The 21,221-nt window shown below is 40.6% G+C and overlaps 1 long non-coding RNA gene across 1 annotated transcript; it reads right to left on the bottom strand.

Moving 5' to 3' along the window:
* Window positions 1-430: 430 nt before the first annotated feature.
* Window positions 431-20,997, bottom strand: LOC132210120 (uncharacterized). Its single transcript, XR_009446312.1, has 3 exons — window positions 20,388-20,997; window positions 16,985-17,059; window positions 431-490 (listed from the first exon to the last, which is right to left on the bottom strand). It is a non-coding gene; the product is annotated as an uncharacterized LOC132210120 (long non-coding RNA).
* Window positions 20,998-21,221: the final 224 nt, after the last annotated feature.

Genomic DNA, 21,221 nt, shown 5'->3' with positions numbered 1-21,221 from the left:
AGACTGCTGGACATGTATATGGTCACAGAAATTTGAGGGTGCATACATGAGGATCAATGGTCGGCACACCATTGTGGGCTGAAGGACCTGTTCTGTGCTGTACTGTTCTATGTTCTATGTTCTATGTACCACATCTATCTTTAAATCAGGCCCCTTAACATATAATCATTGAAATTTCTAGGAGGCTCAGGCTGCATTCTCTAAACTGCTGCCTTCAGTGGCCACTCAGATTGCTGCTGTCGCAGTCCCTCACACGTCTACAAGATTTAACGTAACTTGTTATGAAAAAATCTTGAAGAAAAACTAGTGAATAAAAGATTTGAGGGCCTTTTTGAAAAGGTCCTGGCACTTGTATAAAGTGATGGCAATTGTAGTTAACCTTCAAAACGTTAAATGATGATAAAGATAAAATATACTTGCCTGAGTAACCAAAAGAAATACTTGACAATGGGCTAAGATAGATGCCATTCCCGTACACTGCACCATGAAGCTACATAAAGTGGAGGAGTAAAAGAAAGGCAAGTGAGTAATTACATGAACACATAGTTACATAACCCAGAATGTTCCTGTCCTGAAGGGAATGGTTGTGAAGGTGGGCACTTCAGACTTCTGAGAAGGTCTTGGTGCTTCCTAAACCGCATGAGTGGTAGAAAATAGGATGGGCCGTGCGCTGGAAAGTCAGGCTGGCTGTCATGTCATATCTTCAACAAGCATGTGAGACAGTAAAAGAAAATGGAAGTTTTTACCCACAGAACCTACAAGCTATTTAGGCAATATACTTTACGGATTATACTGATTAATCTATCTGGAAACAACAAGGGTCTTCATAAAAAAGACAGAAGTTTGTTTAGAAAGGTGCGACTCTCAATGGAACGTCCTGTTGCAGGAACAGTGTGTGTTGCAAGGAGAATAGAACATGGCTCATCTAGCTCTCTTGCATCCTAAATAGAGAAAATATTCTGCAAAATACATTGATAGGTTTCCTTCAAAGGTGCGGAATGATATTTTGTCTTCCTGACTGACTACTGCTGGCCACAGTGAATTTGGTTTTTTGGAGTGTTTTGGCTGGGGTGGGGAAGGAAGAGGTGTTGCATCATACCATTGATTCCAAACCAAACGGACCCAAACCTTTAAGACAGTTACATGACATATAAAAGTACCTGCTTTGCCTGCAGACACCATCTAGATATAATACAGTCAATGTAGTGTTTTCAGTCAGTTATGTGTATGCATTATTCGGTAATATCAGAAAGGACAGAATCCAGACCGTGTGTGTTAGTTCATGTTGTTAAAATCTTCAAAGTAACTGTCGCACCAAAACAGTGCGGTACATGTTATGTGGACAAACATACAGAAAAGCACAAAGTGTGTCATGGTGGCAACCAGTACGCAGTACTGGGAGTCATGACAGCTAATCAGTGACAACATATGGACACTACAAGTGACATGGTGCCAGAAGCACGGCTGTTGTGGACAGTCTTTTCTCCAATAGTCATCCATTACTCTGCCTGAAGTCTGAACTGAAGTTACAACTGCAAGCTGTTTTCATGAGGTTATCAATGGAGCAATGCAACTTGCGATTCACAAATCATAAGCTCTCTCTTTCTGTTGGTTGATACATGATTCACATATTTGAGACAGTGAGCATCATTAAACTGGCTGTTATTTTGACATCAAAATCTAGGTCAATTATGTTAATGTTGTTAACACTTAAATTGGGTTCATCATATTTCGTGAGATCAAAGTTTTGCAAAGAAGTATTGCATTATGCTGGGGAGAAACACTTAAAGCAAACACTCCAGCACAGATTCTGTGATATTTCCAATAATTAAAATAGGATCAAGAGCATGGAACATAGTAAATTGGAGCATTTATCCCACTTAACTAGCTCTACCTTTCAATATGATTACATTACTATACTCCCAGTCTCTCCCCATACATCCGATAACCTCTAGTGTCTACAAACCTATGTTTCTGTTCCTTTCTGAAATATATTCAATGATTTAGCCTTCATAGCCTTATTTGGTAGGGACTTCCTCTGAGTGCAGGAATTTCTCTTCACCTGAGTTCTAAGTAGTCTAACCAATATCTTAAGACAGTGACCCTTTGTTCTAAACACCCAGAGAGAGGAGGCATCATTCCTGCATGAATTCTGTCCAGGTCTGTCAGAATTCTGTAGACGTCAATGAGATTCCCTCTCATTTCTTCTCAACTTGAGGTCCTAAGATGCTGCTTGGCCTGCTGTGTTCATCCAGCTCTACACTTTGTTATCCAGTGAACACAGGCCCAGTTGACCCAATTTTTCCTTACACAACTTTGTTGGACTCAACAATTATTTCAAAAATTTAGCTTAAAACCACAGCTTTTTTTAAATACAGTGTGCCTTCTATGCACATATGTCTCCTACAGACCTATCTTTTGTCCCACCATAGCCCAGAGCTCTCATTGCAATATTTATCACAGCCAAAGGCAAACATTTAATGCTACTAATTTACACAATCATCCCAAGAATTGATCAACATACCCACCATATGCTTGGTGCATCTTTCAACAACCTCCAAGCCTTGAAAAGTGCACAGGATAAAAATTAAATACATAGCTAGAAGGTATATGAAAGAGAATTATATAATAAAATTGGAAATAGCATAATTTACCTGCTCACCTCCAACTCCCACCACCCTCATCTTCAGCTTAAATACCACTTCCTCCTAGCTGCTATTAGCTCTGAGGAAGAGTCACCACTCATGGAATACCTACAGTATGGAAGCAGGCCATTCAACCCATTTAGTCCACACCAACCCCTCTGAACAGTATCCCACCCCTCCCCTTACCCTATTCCTGTAAACATGCGTTTCCATGGTTAATCCACCTTTCCTGCACATCCCTGGACACTATGGGTAATTTAGCATAGCCAACCCATCTAACGTGCATATCTTTGTCGGAAGAACCCTAGCACCCAGGGGTAGCCCTTGCAGACACAGGGAGAATGTGCAAATTCCACAAAGACAGTCGCCCAAGGTTTGTGGCACTTTGAGGGGCACTGTCAGACAGTGCCACCCAAAATGTTAACTCTGTCTTCTCCCCACAGATGCTGCCAGACCTGTTGAGTTTTGCCAGCATTTTGTATTTTTGTTTAAGATGTCCAGCATCTGCAATTCTTTGTTTTAATTGGAAGGAAGCTATACATACGAATGAAAAAAATCACTAATTAAGCATTACAGAATACCACGTACAGAAAAAAATTATTTCTAATCATTACTGTGAATCAACAGAATAATGCTCTGTTTGAACATCATGACATTGAAAGCAGGTATGACACCAAGCTCAACAGACCGATGTTATAGACATCTGCATGTGTGTGTGCATTCATGCATATGAAGTCTTGTCTCTTGTGTGCAACCACCACACTCTTAATATCACACTTACTTGTGTCACAGTTTTGTAAAGATGGAAAACAATCTTCAGGCTGTAGTCTTGTGATATGGAAGCAGAAATTCACAATGTTCCTCAACTACCAATTAAACTGAAACCAGGAGCTAATAAACAAGTTACCTCGGCCTCTTATACTATTTTCCCAAAACGTTGGATGAAGGAGGTTGAATAGATCAGGCATAGATTTACCTCAATGGCTAAACATCCTTCACATGCTTCAAGATATCTATGGCCACCGTCAACAAAATTTCTGTGAGTCCTTTAAAAGTTAACTGGATCAGTTACTACTTTCACAGTATGGGTGTCAATGACTGAGGATCACAGAATGGGTGTTAATGTTTGAGGGTCACAACAGTTAAGACTGTCAATGACTGAGGATTGTTGTTAATGATTGAGGGTCATCGTACGGGTGTCAATGATCCAAGGTCACAGAATGAGTGTCAATGATTGAGGGGCACAATATGGGTGCCAGCGAATGAACCTGGAGAATTAATGACTGAATCACTAAATGGATGTGAATGATCTCAAAGGTATATAGAAAAGGTAAAGTAGCACTATTACGAGACTTTAATATAGACTAGGAACACATGACACTACGGGAAGCAAGGATATTTGTACAAGAGAATCTTTTCAATGAATATTTCTTCAGTGAAGAATGGAACCTGTAATAATTGTCATCATCGACCTAAAATATTTAGTGTTGCTCTCCTCACAGATGCTGAGTATTCCCTGCATTTCCTGTTTTTATTTCAAATACAAATTTCTCCTTTTCAAATATTAATTCAATTCCCTTTCAAAACAACACTACCTCTTGATTTTCCACCAAACCTTTGCACGGTGCATTCCAGAAGACAGGTCTCTGTAACTCAATCTTAGACCTGGGCTTTGACATTTTCTCCCTATTTATCCATCAAAACCACTTGTGACTTCAAACGCACACTCTCCATAACCTTCACTCGTGGGACATGGACTTCACTGGCTAGGCCAGTATTTATTGCCCATTCATAGATGCCCTTGAGAAGACGGTAGTGAGCTGCCTTCTTGAACCACTGTATTCCATGTGCTGTAGGTAGACCCAAAATGCCATTAGAGTGGGAATTCTAAGATTCTGACCCAGCAACAGTGAAGGAATGGAAAAGTATTTACAAGTCAGGAATGGTGAATGGTCAAAGGAAAATTGGACTCTCCCTATGAGGGGCAAGTTGATAGGTACAGCTTATGAGATTTATGTGCCACTATCAGAGGACATTGCTATGGATTATAACACTATTTAAAAAGTCTATCCTGAGTGGGTACAAATTCGTTCCTGAAGTATAACAGTGAAAGATTCAAAACTTAAGAAAAAAATCTGAATCTACATTGAATTTGAAAGTGTAAAGCAAAATAATTTTGACCGGGGGAGTAAATATCATGTCTGAAGTCCTCAGAGAAATTACTCTCGTAGAAGAATTCTAAAAATGTTAGCAATTAGAAGCAATGTCTTAAGTTGCAGGGTTTTGCTATACAAAGGCTTTGTAAATGAAAATTGGCATGTTGCTGCATTGATTTCCAATGCTGTTGGAATGGGTTCAGCTTGTCAGGTGGCTGGGAACCTGAGGTGTTCAAATGGAAAGGAAGTGGTAACAGAATATAGAAAAACTGCAAGTGAGTCAAGAAGACAGGAGAAGCAAAGCCAAGCATCAAGTATGTTTCGAATGCTGAATGGTGTCAAAAAAGACAATATTAAGGGGACTCTACTTGGATACAAGCAGCATTCAGAACAAGATAGATGATCTAAAGGCACAGTTAGAGGTAAATGGGTATCATCTAATTGCCATTACAGAAACATACTTGCATGGTGATCAAGACTAGGAAGTGAATATTTAAGGATATTCAACATTTAAGAAGTACAGACAAGAAGGAAAAACAGTGAAATTGTGCTGATAAAAGAAGACGGGATCATTACATAAGGAAGATGTCAAATGAGAAGAACAGTGTATGGAATCTTTTGAGTAGAAGTAAGAAATAGCAATGGAAAGCAAACATTGGTTGGAGTTATTTATAGCACCAAACAGTAATGGTAGTGTGGGACATGACAAAAGTTAGGAGATGACAGAGGTTTGCAGCAGTGGCAATGCAGTAATTGTGGGTGACTTCAATCTGCATCTATATTGGGTAAACCAACTGAGCACTGCAGTTGTGGAGAATGAGTTTCTGGAATATATTAGAGATTACTTTTTACAGCATTGTGTTGAGGAGCCAAATGGAGGACATGCTGTTTCAGATCCAGAATTATGTGATGAAATAAAATTAATTAATAATCTTGTTGGAACCTTTAGGGATATGATAGAATTTGCTATTACATTCACAAGTGAGGGGGTTCATTCTGAAGCAAGGATATTATATCTGAATAAGGGAAGTTATGAAGGTGTGAAGCACAAATTGATTGAGGTGGATTTGGAAAATTCATTACAAGGGTTGATTGTACATAGGCCATGGATAGACTTTAAAGAAATATCATACAAATTACAGAAACTGTATATTTCTTCAACCAGAAAAACTCAAAAAAAGTCAATCAACCATAGCTAACAAAGGAAGTCAACTGCTTGTAAAAGGTTAAAAGATTTACAAATATGCCAGAAATAGTAGTAAACTTAAGAATTGGGAGGCTTTTAGACTACAAGAAAGGGGAATCAAGAAACAGATAAAGGAAGAGAGGTAGAATATGAATGCATGCAATCAGAAAAATAGAAGCAGACTGTGAATGTTTCTACAGTTACATTTAAATAGGAAACATTTACCGACACAAATGTGGTTCCATTACAAGTAGAATCACCCGTCCTCATAACAAGGAATAAAGAAATTACAGAAAAGCTAAATGATTACTTGTGTCTGTTTTTACTGAGGAAGGTACAAAAAAACTCCCAGAATTAGAAATTCAAGAGACTAGATAAAATGAGTTGTTCAAGGAAATTAGTATTAGAAGGAAGAAATTATTAAAGAAATTATTGGGGCTGGGAGGTAATTGGAACCTGATATTCAATATCCCAGAGTACTGAAGAAGGTGACTACAGAGAAAGTGGATGCATTGCTAATCATTTCCCAAAATGCTACAGATTCTGGAATGATTCCTGTGGACCAGAATGTAGCAAATTTCACCCCATTATTTAAGAAGGGGACAAAAGAGAAAACAAGGAACTGTAGACTGTTAGCCTTATAGTAGGTGGGAAAATGCTACATCTATTAAATTTCATCCAGCCCTGGAGATTTAAGTGCTTTTAAGACTATCAGCTCACTCAGAACCTTCTTTCTTCTACACTAAAATGGTAAAGGACCATTTATAAATCTAAGGACTATGGGAGGAATTTTTGTACTTTTGGAAAAATGTTATTGGAACTCATTGTGAGTTGTGTTTGTACTGTTGCTTTGCAAGCAGTGGGAGAGGAGAGATAAGCTGGTACGGTACCAGGAAGTACGCAAAAGTGAGATCCGGCCAGCAACAGGTAGCTGATTGGTTTGTGAAACTGTGACTAGTTATGGACATCGAAGATTATCAGCCTGATGACAGCTTTCAGATTGTCTTCTGGCAGATAAACAGTCAAGGGGTGGGTGTGGTGTTACAGAAAATTTGGAAAGCCTTCTGACTTCTGGGATGGCAGATTCTGTGTCTCTATCTGTCTGCAACAATGTTTTTAAAACATGAAGAAAGACAGTTCTTTTCTCCCATCAGCTGCCATAAGCTATTGCTTTTAACCAATTACTGAAACTTTGTAATTAGTAGAACAATCACCTTGTGCCTTCTACAAAGAAGCTAAAGAACCTGATGAAAGGGCACTGAAGAACTGAAATTTTGAGAAGCAAACGGAACATCATATTGAAGGCTGCAAACTGCTGCTATTGACCTGTTTTGCAGCTTTTTCTCTCTATGTATAACACCAACTTCTTTTTTGTTTATCTGTGTCTATGTGTGCACGTGGCAGTTTGAAAGGAAACTACAGTTTCAACTAGTAGAGTTACACTTTTGACAGTTCACTGTTCTTTTTACCTGTGGCTAGATCTCATTTACTTATAATAAACAGTTCTGTCTGACAATTTCTAATTCTGACAGACTTTTTGTACTTTCTTCAGTTAAAACAGACACAAAGTAATCCATTGGCTTCTCTGCCTTTTCTTTATTCCCCATTATAAAATCACTTGATTCTGACTGTTTGCAACATTCATGTTAGCCAAATGTTAATCTTTTTATGAACCTTGAAAACACTAGCACTGAATACAGTAGTCCAGTCAGTGTCTCCTGTTAACATGATTTTATCAGACAGGTAAATCAGGGTCTTTAAATACTTTCATTAAACAATTAGCTTTTACACCTCCCTGGGAGTACCAGGGCTCATGAATCAGTTCACTTTCCCAAGTGATTGAAGAAGAGATAGGGGGCTTTTGTCAGATTATATTGAAACAAAAGCAATGAGGATTTGAATGTGGTATTAGTAAGTGATACTCATAAAGAAAGCACCAGGTTCTGCACTGTAAATAAAAAGCAGCACTGGAAATTGCAACAAACTTCCTACAGATGGCAGAGTTCTCCCTAACAGACTTAAGTGAAACCAAAATGGCCCAGGTAATAGTGCTCGCAAAGAAGATACCTGTTAACACCACTACGCGGACATAATTTAAGTTCCATCACAGCATTTGGGTTCAGTGGACATATAAGAAAGACCAAGTACTCTGGGACATGAAACATTTGAATCGGGTAGAATTTTGCTACAGTTAAAGAAGCTTATACATGAGGAAAAACTAAATCAAGTTGAAATAAAAAATGCTCAAGGTAGAATTCCAGTGGGAATAAAAAGACAAAGGAAAATGAAAAAAAAATAGAATTAGAATTGCAGGTCAAAAAGGAAAAGAACAAGAAGGAACTTAAATTTAAAATACTACAGATGACAAACGAGACATCAAATGCTGATGGGGAGAATCTGAGAAATAATCTGAAGTCTAGTCAGGAAATATTTAGGTTTGTACAGACCTTACTAAAATTTGAGGAGGGCATGGAGGCATTTTTTATGCCCTTTTTAGAAAATATCAAGTCAAATGAACTAGTCAAAGGAAAACTGGACAGTACTCATGCAGAGTAGGTTGATAGAGAAAGCACAAGAAATTTACGCTACACTGTCAAAAGTGGCTTTTATGATACTAAAATTATGAGATAGTTGCTTCTGAGCTAGCGCCTGAGGCATATAGATAAAGGTTTTGGAACTTAAGGAACCAATCTAAGAAAATACACCATGAATTTGAAAGGGTTAAACATTGAAATTTTGATAGGTAGATACGAGCAATTGAACATGGATGTAGTTCTCAGAGATGATTATCTTAGGGGAGTTTGGGGCAGGCTGATGATACCACCTTAATGGGTTGGATCTCAAATAACAAGACAGAATACAGGAAAGCGACACCTAGTGATATGGTGTAAAGACAACAATCTCTCCCTCAATCAACAAAACAAAGGAGCTGGCCATCAACATCAGGAAGCGGAGTAGAGGACATGTCCCTGTCTATATCAATGATGATGAGGTGGGGGTAGTTGAGACTTCAAGTTGCTAGGAATAAATATCCACCAACAATCCATCCTAGTCCACCCATGTTGAAAAATCACTCCAACGCCTCTAGCTCCTCAGAAGGCAAAGGAAATTCAGCATGTCCACAGTGACTCTCACCAATTTTTGTAGATGTACTATAGAAAGCATCCTATCTGGACGGATCTCAGTTTGGAATGGCAACTGCTCTGCCCAAGACTGCAAGAGGTTACAGAATTGTGAACACAGCAGAGTCCATTATAAAAACCAGCCTTCCTTCCACTGACTCCATCTACGCTTTCTGCTGCCTTGAGAAGCGGCCAACATAATCAACGGCCCCTCGCACTCTGGTTATACTCTCTTCCACCCTCTTCCATCAGTCAGAAGATACAGAAGTTTGAAAACACATACAATCAGATTCAAGATAACGAAATGTGAGGCTGGATGAACACAGCAGGCCCAGCAGCATCTCAGGAGCACAAAAGCTGACGTTTCGGGCCTAGACCCTTCATCAGAGAGGGGGATGGGGTGAGGGTTCTGGAATAAATAGGGAGAGAGGGGGAGGCGGACCGAAGATGGAGAGAAAAGAAGATAGGTGGAGAGAAGAGTATAGGTGATTCAAGAACAGCTTCTTCCTTGCTTTTATAAGATTTATGAACTGACTTCTCATATATTAGATTTGATCTTTCTCTGCAACTTCTCTGTAGCTGTCACACTATATTCTGCATCCTGTTATATTATCCTGATGTAAGGTATGATTTGTCCAGTTAGCGAGCAAAACAATACTTTTCACTGTATCTCAGTACATGTTACAACAATAAATCAAATCAAATCAAAATCAATCAACAATAATGGATGATGGTTAGGAGCAGATCCATAAACCAAAACCTTTATTCAATCACTTTCATAAATTCAAAAGGAATAGAAAGTGAAAGAGTGAAAAGAAGGCAAATAGCTAAGATAAGGGATGGATAACCAGTGTGCCCTAACATCAAAAAGCAAAGTACTGATGGTGTGGGTGAGAATCAATAACCAAAGTGTTTCCATTATAACAAAGAGGGTCACATTCATACAAAATGCTAGAAGTTGCAAGGGAAGCAATGAACAAAGAACAAAGAAAGTTACAGAACAGGAACAGGCCCTTCAGCCTTCTAATCCTGCGCCGATCCAGAGCCTCTATCTAAACCTGTTGCCTATTTTCCAAGGATCAATATCCCTCTGCACCCTGCCCATTCATCTATCTCTCTAGATACACCTTAAATGATGCTATCGTGCCTGCCTCTACCACCTCCACTGGCAACGTGTTCCAGGCACCCACTACCCTCTGCGTAAAGAACTTTCCACACATATCTCCCTTAAACTTTTCCCCTCTCACCCTGAAATCATGATCCCTAGTAACTGAGTCCCCCATTCTGGGAAAATGTTTCTTGCTATCTACCCTGTCTATACCTCTCATGATTTTGTAGACCTCAATCAGGTCCCCCCTCAACATTCGTCTTTCTAATATAAATAATCCTAATCTACTCAACCACTCTTCATAGCTAGAACCCTCCATACCAGGCAACATCCTGGTGAACCTACTCTGCACCTCCTTCAAAGCATCCACATCCTTTTAGTAACATGGCGACCAGAACTGTACACAGTATTCCAAATGTGGTCGAACCAAAGTCCAATGCAACTGTCACAATACCTGCCAACTCTTGTACTCGATACCCCGTCCGATGAATGTAAGCAAGCGTATGCCTTCTTGACCATCGACCTGTGTTACCACCTTCTGGGTACAATGGACCTGTACATCTAGATCTCTCTGCATCAATTTTCCCCAGGGCTTTTCCATGTACTATATAGTTCGCTCTTGAATTGGATCTTCTAAAATGCATCACCGTGCATTTGCCCAGACTGACCTCCATCTGCCATTTTTCCTTCCAACTCTCCAATCTACCTATATTCTGCTGCATTCTCCAACATCCCCTTCACTATCTGCTACTCCAACAATCTTAGTGTCATCTACAAGCTTGCTAATCAGACCACCTATACATTCCTCCAGATCATTAATACCAGAGACAATATGGATTTCATGAGTCCAGAAAGGGAACTCAGAAAGAAAACTGATTAAATTGTAGTTTTTTTATGCAGAGAGAGCATAAATGTTCTGCAAAGTGGTCACTCAGTCTGCACTTTGTTTCCCCAATGTAGAGGAGACCACATTGTGAGCAGCAAATATAGTAGCCAAGATTGTGTGAAGTGCAAATAAAATACTGGTTAACCTGCAAGGTATGTTTGGGTCCTCGGATAGTGAAGAGGGAGAAGTAAGCAGGCATGCGTTATACCTTATGTGACTGCAGGAGAGGTGCCGTGAGGCTGTAGGCTTCTGTCTGAAAAAAAAGACCTTGAGCTTCCAGTTGCTTACCACTTCAATACATTACCGTATTCTTTGGCCAACATCTCTGTTCAAAGTTTTGGCAAAGATCTGTAGCTCAGGTTGTGGGTGGGATTGTTGACTTGCTCGCCAAGCTGGCTTGTTCTCGTTCAGGCATTTCATCACCATGCTAGGTGATGTCATCAGTGGAGTCTCCGATGAAGCAATGTTCTTCTACTCCACTTGGAATTTATACTGCTTGGTCCGTTATGGTGAATTGTGTCATTTCCGTACAGACTTAACTGATGATGTCACCGAGCATGGTGGCGAAACGTCTGAACGAGAACAAGCCAGCTCAGCGAGCAAGTCAACAACTTCAACGCCTCTGTCTCAGGCTTGCTGCAGTGCTCCAATGAAGCTGGAAGAACAGGTCCTCATCTTCCATTTGGGGACCGTGCATCCTTTTGTACTTTATATCAAGTTCAACAATTTAGGTCTTGAACACCTTTTCCCATGCTTACCCCACCCTCACACACCAGGCCTTGACATCAAATGGACTGCTCCCACACGCGATACATTGTCAACTACTAATAGCCCCCATTAGCAGCTATTCATTCCCCCAGACTGACATTTAACCACTTTTTTGTCTGTCCAGCTGTTTTTCTCTCTCTTTGGGTTTTATCTCCACCTAGTATTTTCTCTCCCCTGACCCCGCATTTCTCCATTCCACCTTCATATAAAAGCCATCCTTTTCCTAGCTGCCATCAGTTCTTAAGGAGAGTGACTAGACCCAAAACGTTAACTCTGATTTCTCTTCACAGCCGCTGCCAGACCTACTGAGATTTTCCAGCAATTTCTGTTTTTGTTTGTATTGTTGGCCTTGCAAGGTGAACATCTGAAACTGAAATTCGGTGGGCCATAGAAGGTAAATAGAAAGGTTGGTAACCTGACTTTTCTGATAAAAACTCCTGATTGTAGGAAGAAGAATCAGTTACATCATTTAAGTATGTTGAAATGGTATCATCGCCAGGAAAAGGATAAGGTGGATCAAATGTATCAGGCGGTAACAGTAGTGGAGGTTGACAGTCAATGTTAGTGAGGTCGGAGAATTACGCAGTTCTCAATGCAAATCTCCCATAACGTGACAAGCCACACAGAAATACTGGAGCAGTCGGGCACATATTTAGAGAAAGGTCAGTGAGGGTGCAGGAGGGCATCCTGAAAGATTACTTAGAATATTTTAAGGTAATCTATAGATATACCTGGATGCATTACATTAACTAGCATATGTGGAGATAGGAGAGTCAGGACCAATAAAACAACATCCTTATTGGCTGAGCCCAGAAAAACAAGACCAGATTCAGTACAATCTATAATGTGGGGTGGCACGGTGGGTCAGTGGTTAGCATTGCTGCCTCACATCACCAGGGGCCTGGATTCGATTTCACCCTACATACCGTCTGTATGGAATTTGCACATTTTCCTCATGTCTGTGTGGGTTTCCTCTGGGTTCTCCAGTTTCCTCCCACAGTCCAAAGATGTGCAGGTTAAATGGATTGGCCATGCTAAATTGCCCATAGTGTTCAGATATGTAGATTAGGGGGATAGGTCTGGGTGGGATGCTCTTTGTGTCAGTGTTGGGCCACAGGGCCTGTTTCCACACTGTAGGGATTCTAAGATTCTACAGAATCGCCTAGACAAAGTAGCTGGAGTTCACCAGTGATGTTCAGTCCTAGATGTAAAACAGAAATAATGAGAATTTTAGGAATGCATAGGCTTTATTGCAAATTTGTGTGTAATTTCAAATTAAATGCAAAAGGAACAAGAGGAAGTGGAATGATCACCAGAAAAGGAAAAGGAGGAGGAGAGGGGACCTAATTGAGGTATACAAGATAATGACAGGCATAGATAGAGTTGATAGCCAGAGACTATTTCCCAGGGCTGAAATGGCTAACACGAGGGGTCATAGTTTTAAGCTGGTTAGAGGAAAGTATAGAGGGGATGTCAGAGGCGGGTTCTTTACACAGAGAGTTGTGAGAGCATGGAATGCGTTGCCAGCAGTAGTTGTGGAAGCAAGGTCATTGGGGGCATTTAAGAGACTGCTGGACATGCATATGGTCACAGAAATTTGAGGGTGCATACATGAGGATCAATGGTCGGCACAACATAGTGGGCTGAAGGGCCTGTTCTGTGCTGTGCTGTACTGTTCTATGTTCTATGTTAATACTAGACAGCCTTTGAAAAAGCGAAGGCAATCTTTAGAAACAAACCTAATTTTTTCCAGACTCTTCAAAATGGTGATTGACACGAGTGAACATAGAACATAGAACATAGAACATAGAACAGTACAGCACAGAACAGGCCCTTCAGCCCACAATGTTGTGCCGACCATTGATCCTCATGTATGCACCCTCAAATTTCTGTGACCATATACATGTCCAGCAGTCTCTTAAATGACCCCAATGACCTTGCTTCCACAACTGCTGCTGGCAACGCATTCCATGCTCTCACAACTCTCTGCGTAAAGAACCTGCCTCTGACATCCCCTCGATACTTTCCACCAACCAGCCTAAAACTATGACCCCTCGTGCTAGCCATTTCTGCCCTGGGAAATAGTCTCTATCTCAACTCTATCTATGCCTCTCATTATCTTGTATACCTCAATTAGGTCCCCTCTCCTCCTCCTTTTCTCCAATGAAAAGAGACCGAGCTCAGTCAACCTCTCTTCATAAGATAAGCCCTCCAGTCCAGGCAGCATCCTGGTAAACCTCCTCTGAACCCTCTCCAAAGCATCCACATCTTGCCTATAATAGGGCGACCAGAACTGGACGCAGTATTCCAAGTGCGGTCTAACCAAAGTTTTATAGAGCTGCAACAAGATCTCACGACTCTTAAACTCAATCCCCCTGTTAATGAAAGCCAAAACACCATATGCTTTCTTAACAACCCTGTCCACTTGGGTGGCCATTTTAAGGGATCTATGTATCTGCACACCAAGATCCCTCTGTTCCTCCACGCTGCCAAGAATCCTATCCTTAATCCTGTACTCAGCTTTCAAATTCAACCTTCCAAAATGCATCACCTCGCATTTATCCAGGTTGAACTCCATCTGCCACCTCTCAGCCCATCTCTGCATCCTGTCAATGTCCCGCTGCAGCCTACAACAGCCCTCTACACTGTCAACGACACCTCCAACCTTTGTGTCGTCTGCAAACTTGCTGACCCATCCTTCAATTCCCTCGTCCAAGTCATTAATAAAAATTACAAACAGTAGAGGCCCAAGGACAGAGCCCTGTGGAACTCCACTCACCACTGACTTCCAGGCAGAATATTTTCCTTCTACTACCACTCGCTGTCTTCTGTTGGCCAGCCAATTCTGTATCCAAGCAGCTAAGTTCCCCTGTATCCCATTCCTCCTGACCTTCTGAATGAGCCTACCATGGGGAACCTTATCAAATGCCTTACTGAAGTCCATATACACCACATCCACAGCTCGACCCTCATCAACCTTTCTAGTCACATCCTCAAAAAACTCGATAAGGTTTGTAAGGCATGACCTACCCCTCACAAAGCCGTGTTGACTGTATTTGATCAAGCCATGCTCTTCCAGATGGTCATAAATCTTATCCCTCAGAATCCTTTCTAACACCTTGCAGACGACAGACATGAGACTTACCGGTCTATAATTGCCGGGGATTTCCCTATTTCCTTTCTTGAAGAGAGGAATTACATTTTCCTCTCTCCAGTCCTCAGGTACGACTCCAGTGGAGAGCGAGGATGCAAAGGTCTTCGCAAGTGGCGAAGCAATTGCATTTCTCGCTTCCCAAAGCAGCCGAGGACAAATCTGATCCGGGCCTGGCGACTTGTCAATCTTAATGTTTGACAAAATTTTCAGCACATCAGCTTCGTCTATCTCTATCCATTCCAGCATGCACACCTGCTCTTCAAAGGTTTCATTCACTACAAAGTTGGTTTCTTTCGTAAAGACAGAAGCAAAAAACTCATTTAGGGCTTCCCCTACCTCCTCAGGCTCCACACACAAGTTCCCTATGCTATCCCTGATCGGCCCTACTCTTTCTTTGACCATTAATTTGAGGACAGCAGCAATCTTGTTACAAGGCGATAAGGCATGAATAAAGAAATCAGTGGATATTTTTCGAAGAAAACCAATATCAGATGAAGTACTCTACAGTTTAAAAAAAAGAGAGGCTGGAGTTATTATTGACTCTTCAATACTTTTAAAAGTCTATGTCTGACATGGTAACAAAGAAACATTAATATGCACTGGCCATAATCCCATTTGGTATTCGTTTAAAATTCTAAATGCAAGCCTATTCATATGAAGTCTGTTTTTTAAAACATTTAATATAAAAATTATTACAGCAAAAGAAATTGTGATTGCAGATGCAGTGTTCCCAGTGGAAAATTGTAGATCAAGAATATAAGGAATGCTGAAAGACTATATAACGTTGTATATGTGGAAAAGAATTTGCATGGATTTGAGGCTTATATTTTGCGTTTCATACACTCAAAAGTATTTTTGAAATAGTGTTTCCTCTCTTGTTTAGGTGGAAGCATGTAAAGACAGCGCTTTTTATTTTTCGTCATTTTAAAGATTCTGGACTAAAATAGAAAAGCATTGTTTTTAAAACCAAGTATTGTGGAAGGAATTGCTGCCCTTTGAAAACAAGTTACTGGAACACATTGTGAGTTATTTTTACACTGTTGCTTTGCAAACAGTGAGATAAGATGGCATGGCTGGAGTGCCTGAAGTGGCATTCAACCAACAACAGGTTTGTGCAATTGTGACCAATTGCAGATACAAAATGCTAGACGATTGGCTCCTGGACAGCTGGGCAGCCAGGGATTTAACTGGGAGAGGCCCCCCTAAACGTTGGAACAGCAGGTTCTGTGTCTTTATCACTCTGCAGTAGAAGTATCTGAAATGAAGAAAGCCAGTTATTTTTTGAGTCTGTCTGAATTTGAGTAGGGATTGACAACAGGATTAGAGTTTCAACTCGTAGAGTTATAAATTGACAGTTCATAGTTTTGTTTATCTGTACCTATAGCTTATTTATTTGGAATAAACAGGAATTTCGTTAAGTACCAGAACCTGGTCAATGTTTGTTGTTAACCTGATTCCATGAGACAGGTAAATAGGGTACTGCACATTTTCCCCAGTGGATCATAACATTATAAATGACGTGATAAATGGCTATTTGGATAATAATGATCTGATTGGGGCTGGTCAGAGCAGATTTGCAAATGGGAAATTGGGTTTGATAAGCTTGTTGGAAGTTTTTGATGATTTACTGATAAAATTGATAAAGGGGAATTGACAAATATAGTACATTTGGATTTTCAGACAGCTTTTATAAAGAGCTAATGAAATAGCAGCTTTTGTTACACGAATGTTATTGTTGAGTTATGTTATTTGAGTTTCGAAATGCCCTGGCCACATTCTGAAGATTTATGAATCAACTTTTAATTAATGTGCCTAACTGAAGTAACTGTGATATTTAGACTATGTATTAAACAACACCTGAGAAGGACACATATATCTATTTACTTTTTAAGACTTACAGATAGCAGTTTAACAATAAATGATGCCAAGAATGAGTTCATAAAAGTGAGAGTAACTTACCTGGACACATTGCAGGGCAATGACAAGTGTTTCTACGAACAGCGAAAGTGAACGCTCTCACAGAATTCTGCATTTCTAAAACAAATCAGGCAATTAAGAGATTACTGGGCATGAGCAGGTTTTTTCAGAAATTCATGCCTAACTTCAGCACTGTAACTATACTTCTAACAGATTTATTGTAAAAACAGGCAAATGTAATATGGTCACAATGGGCACCAAACAGCTTTTGAGAAGCTGAAGACAATTCTAATGAAAGACTTGGTGGTAGTCATCCCTGATCTTACTTTTAAAATGGCAATTGATGCTAATTACTTGTAGGCGAATGTGATCTTGGTACAAGGTGATGAATCAAGAATAGAACATAGAACATTACAGCACAGTACAGGCCCTTCGGCCCTCGATGTTGTGTCGACCTATCATACCGATCCCAAGCCCATCTAACCTACACTTATTCCATGTACGTCCATATGCTTATCCAATGACGACTTAAATGTACCTAAAGTTGGCGAATAGTGAGGCCAATGATGTATTTTTCTAATAAACTGAACCAGAAGAACGGGATTCAAATAGTTAGATAGTTGTTTTTGACTGGCATAGACACAGTGGGCCAAAGGGCCTTTTTCTGTGCTGTAGATCTATGGCTACAACTCCACTGTGAAGTACTCCACTGTGGAAAAGAAGACAACATCCATCATAACCATAAGGAAATACGAATATGCACAGACCACAACTCTTTGTAGAGTGATTTAAAAACTGAAATGCAAAATGATTTTGATGAAGCTTTTTGATTCAAGGGCTGCTCCTAACTATTGGAAAAAATAAAGTAATTACAGAACTAGTAGTGAGAACGTAATTATGTTGGAACGTTCCTTCATAAAAATGTGTCCAGACGAATGGATATAATGTGTTTTAATGTATAAATGTCACGTTTACTTTGTATTGAAACACATTTAGAAACGGTGTTCCATCTCTTCAAGGGTGGAGGCAAGAAATGTCAAGAATTTTTTTTGGAATATAAACTGGGAAAAATGAAAGTTTGAATGCTACTGTGTTACAGAGAATGTGTCTGGTGCTTCTTATTAGCAACTCAAAGGTCAAATGTGAAACTGTATGATGTTCACTTGTAGGACACACAATGTTTGGAGAAAGTGGAGTTTTTGAGAGACAAACTAGCACCAGATGCCTTTGGATTGATAAGCTGCTTAGCAAGAGTCGTTGGATTTTTAAGTTGCAGTCTGTCACAGACCTGAGAAGCGACAGATGAACATAGATTTCCAGCAAGCAAATATGTAAAACTTTCTTCTTCATCCTTTGTACATGAAAAAAAACAAACTCAAATACATTGAAAAGAATAACTTTTTACTCAACAAAGACCTAGATCCAACTGATTAGCTCCCTGAGTGCATTCTATTGCTTCACAACTTTTCATCACCAGGCTTTGCGGGACATTGGTCGGCCACATTTGGAATATCGCGTTCAATTCCATGCTCCTTGCTATACAAAAGATGTTATTAAACTTGAAAGGGTTTAAAGGCTTGAGAAAATATTTACAAAGATGTTGCTAGGATTGGAGCATTCAAGTTACCGGGAGAGGGTGAATAAACAGAGGCTATTTTCCCTGGAGCATCAGAGGTTGAGGAGTGACCTTATTGAGGTTTATAAGATCATGAAGGTCGTGGATAGAGTGAATAGTCCAGGTCTTTTCCCCAAGGTACGAAAGTCCAAAACTGGAGGCCACAGGTTTAAGATGAGAGGGAAAAGATTTAAATGGGACCCAAGGGGCAACCTTTCACACAGAGGGTGGTGCATTTTTGGAATGAGCTGCCAGAGGAGGTAGTGGAGCTTTATAAAATTACAACATTTAAAAGACATCTGGATGGTTATATGAATAGAAAGGGTTTAGAGAGATATGGGCCGACTGCCGGCAAATGGGACTAGATCAATTTAGGATATCTGGTCAGCATGGACAAGTTGGATTGAAGGGTCTGATTCCATACTGTACATCTCTGTGACTCTGTAAAAGCCTAAAGAAATGCAAGGAGGTCACCTCATTTTCTACCGATGCAGTTTGGACTGTTGATCCATAGAATATATTGCTTGTTGCCTGGGTCTTCTACTAATTTTGCAATATTGCATGCAATTTCGGTTTCCCTCCTATAGGAAGGATGTTGCGAAACTATAAAGGGTTCAGAAAAGATTTACGGGGATATTGCCAGGGTTTTGAGGGTTTGAGGATGAATAGACTGTGACTGTTTTCCCTGGAGTATTGGAGGCTCAGGGTTACCTTTTAGAGGGTTATAAAATCATGAGGGGCATGGATAGGATAAATATACAAGGTCTTTTTCCCAGCATGGGGGATTCCAAAACTAGAAGGCATTGGTTTAAGGTGAGAGGGAAAAGATATAAAAGGGACCTAAGGAACAACCTTTGCAGGCAGAGGGTGGTGCGTATATGGAATGAGCTCCCAGAGGAAGTTGTGGTGGCTGGGTATGATTACAATATTTAAAAGGAATCTGGATCAGTATATGAATAGGAAGGATTGAGAGTCTTATGGGCCAAATGCTGGCAAATGGGACTAGATTTATATAGGAAAACTGGTCAGCATGGACAAGTAAAACTGAAGGGCCTGTTTCCATGCTGTTATATCTCTGAGCATATATTTCTGCGGAGCTGTCTATCTAGTCTGACCTATTTGTGATTTATTGTGCACATATTTGGGTTTAAAGGGAATATGATTTAAGTTTGCGATGTTACAGTTCATAATCTGTTTTGCCATTTATTAAATGATGTTTGTCAATAAACAAAAATGTAATTATTTATCAAAAACAACAAGTTGTGTTACTTTCATTTGTTTTAGATAGTAGTCATATTAACCATCTTGGTCATTCAAACATTTGTGATGGCTAATGAACAAGTGGGGTTTGATTACCAGTGTAATCCTCTCCTCTGGGCCATGGAACATTGTGCACAAATAAGGACAAAGGCCTGAGTCAGGGACAGCACCATGGTGTGTGATTTCTGTCCCTGTCTGTAACGGCTGTGATATCATACTGCCGTGATGTTATCTGTGTCCTCATCTCATCTGCTTTGTTTTCTATACTGCTTGCATCAATGAAGATACCCTTAAGCGTTGACAACCTTTTCAAAGAATTCCTAATCTGTTTCCTCTGCTCTTCAGATCATTCACTAATTTTACTAGCAAACCTCTGCAAGGATTTTCATCCTGGACCTGTTGAAGTGCAGACTGCATGGTTTATTAAGTTCCCAGAATTGGTCCCAATGCCCCAGGAATCCAAAGCTCTCTCAACTTGCACCATCTCTCCAGTCATGTACTCATCTGCTCTAATCTCCTACTATTATGCTTGATAGGCTGTGATATTGTGCATAATCAAGAGATTAATACCTTTAAGATCTGTTTTTTAATCTCTTGCTTCCTGAAACTCAACTTTTTTTCCCAAACAGTGTCACTGGAACTCATCTAGATCATGAGCTCGGGCTATTCGCCATGCCTCCTCCAGAATGTTCTGCAGCCACTCAGTGGCATCCAGGAGCCTGGCACCAGGAAGGCAAAAACCAGCAGGGTCCAGGCCCGGAGCGTCAGCCTTCCTGCTCCTCTTATGCGGCTTGACCTGCTGTGTTCATCCAGCTCTACATGTCGTTATCCCAGATTCTCCAGCATCTGCAGTTCCTACTATCTCTGAGGCAAGAACCTGCGTTTGTGTACGTGGCTAAAAAAAAATTGCCTGCTGTCTGCAATAAATACAGAACTGCCTAGATCTACTGGTTTAGCAGATTTCCTCGCAATCCACGCGTAGCTCAGCCACCCATGATACCACGGGCAATCCTCTGGCTGCATGTCCCCTGGACGAACCACCAACCTCAACAGTATTCACAACTGAATACTTAGTTGGAGAGTGGGACACACTCAAGGCAATGTGCGTTATCTGCCTGTTTACTCTTCAATGTCCGGTGAGCACCTTCGTCTTCTTGTCTGTGGATGTTAACTGGATGGTTGTGTGTGTGGGTGTGTGTGTGTGTGTGTGTGTGTGGGTGGGGGTGTGTGTGTGTGTGGGTGGGGGTGTGTGGGTGGGGGTGTGTGTGTGTGGGTGGGTGGGTGTGGGTGTGGGTGGCTGGGGGTGTGTGTGTGTGTGTGGGTGGCTGGGGGTGTGTGTGTGTGTGTGTGTGTGTGTGTGTGTGTTTGTCTGTGGGGGGGGGGGAATGCAATGCAATGCAGTAG

The sequence above is a fragment of the Stegostoma tigrinum genome, chromosome 11 (assembly GCF_030684315.1).
Source record: "Stegostoma tigrinum isolate sSteTig4 chromosome 11, sSteTig4.hap1, whole genome shotgun sequence".
Taxonomy (NCBI): domain Eukaryota; kingdom Metazoa; phylum Chordata; class Chondrichthyes; order Orectolobiformes; family Stegostomatidae; genus Stegostoma; species Stegostoma tigrinum.
Note: the sequence above shows the minus strand (reverse complement) of the source record. Positions and strands in the feature narration are given on the sequence as shown.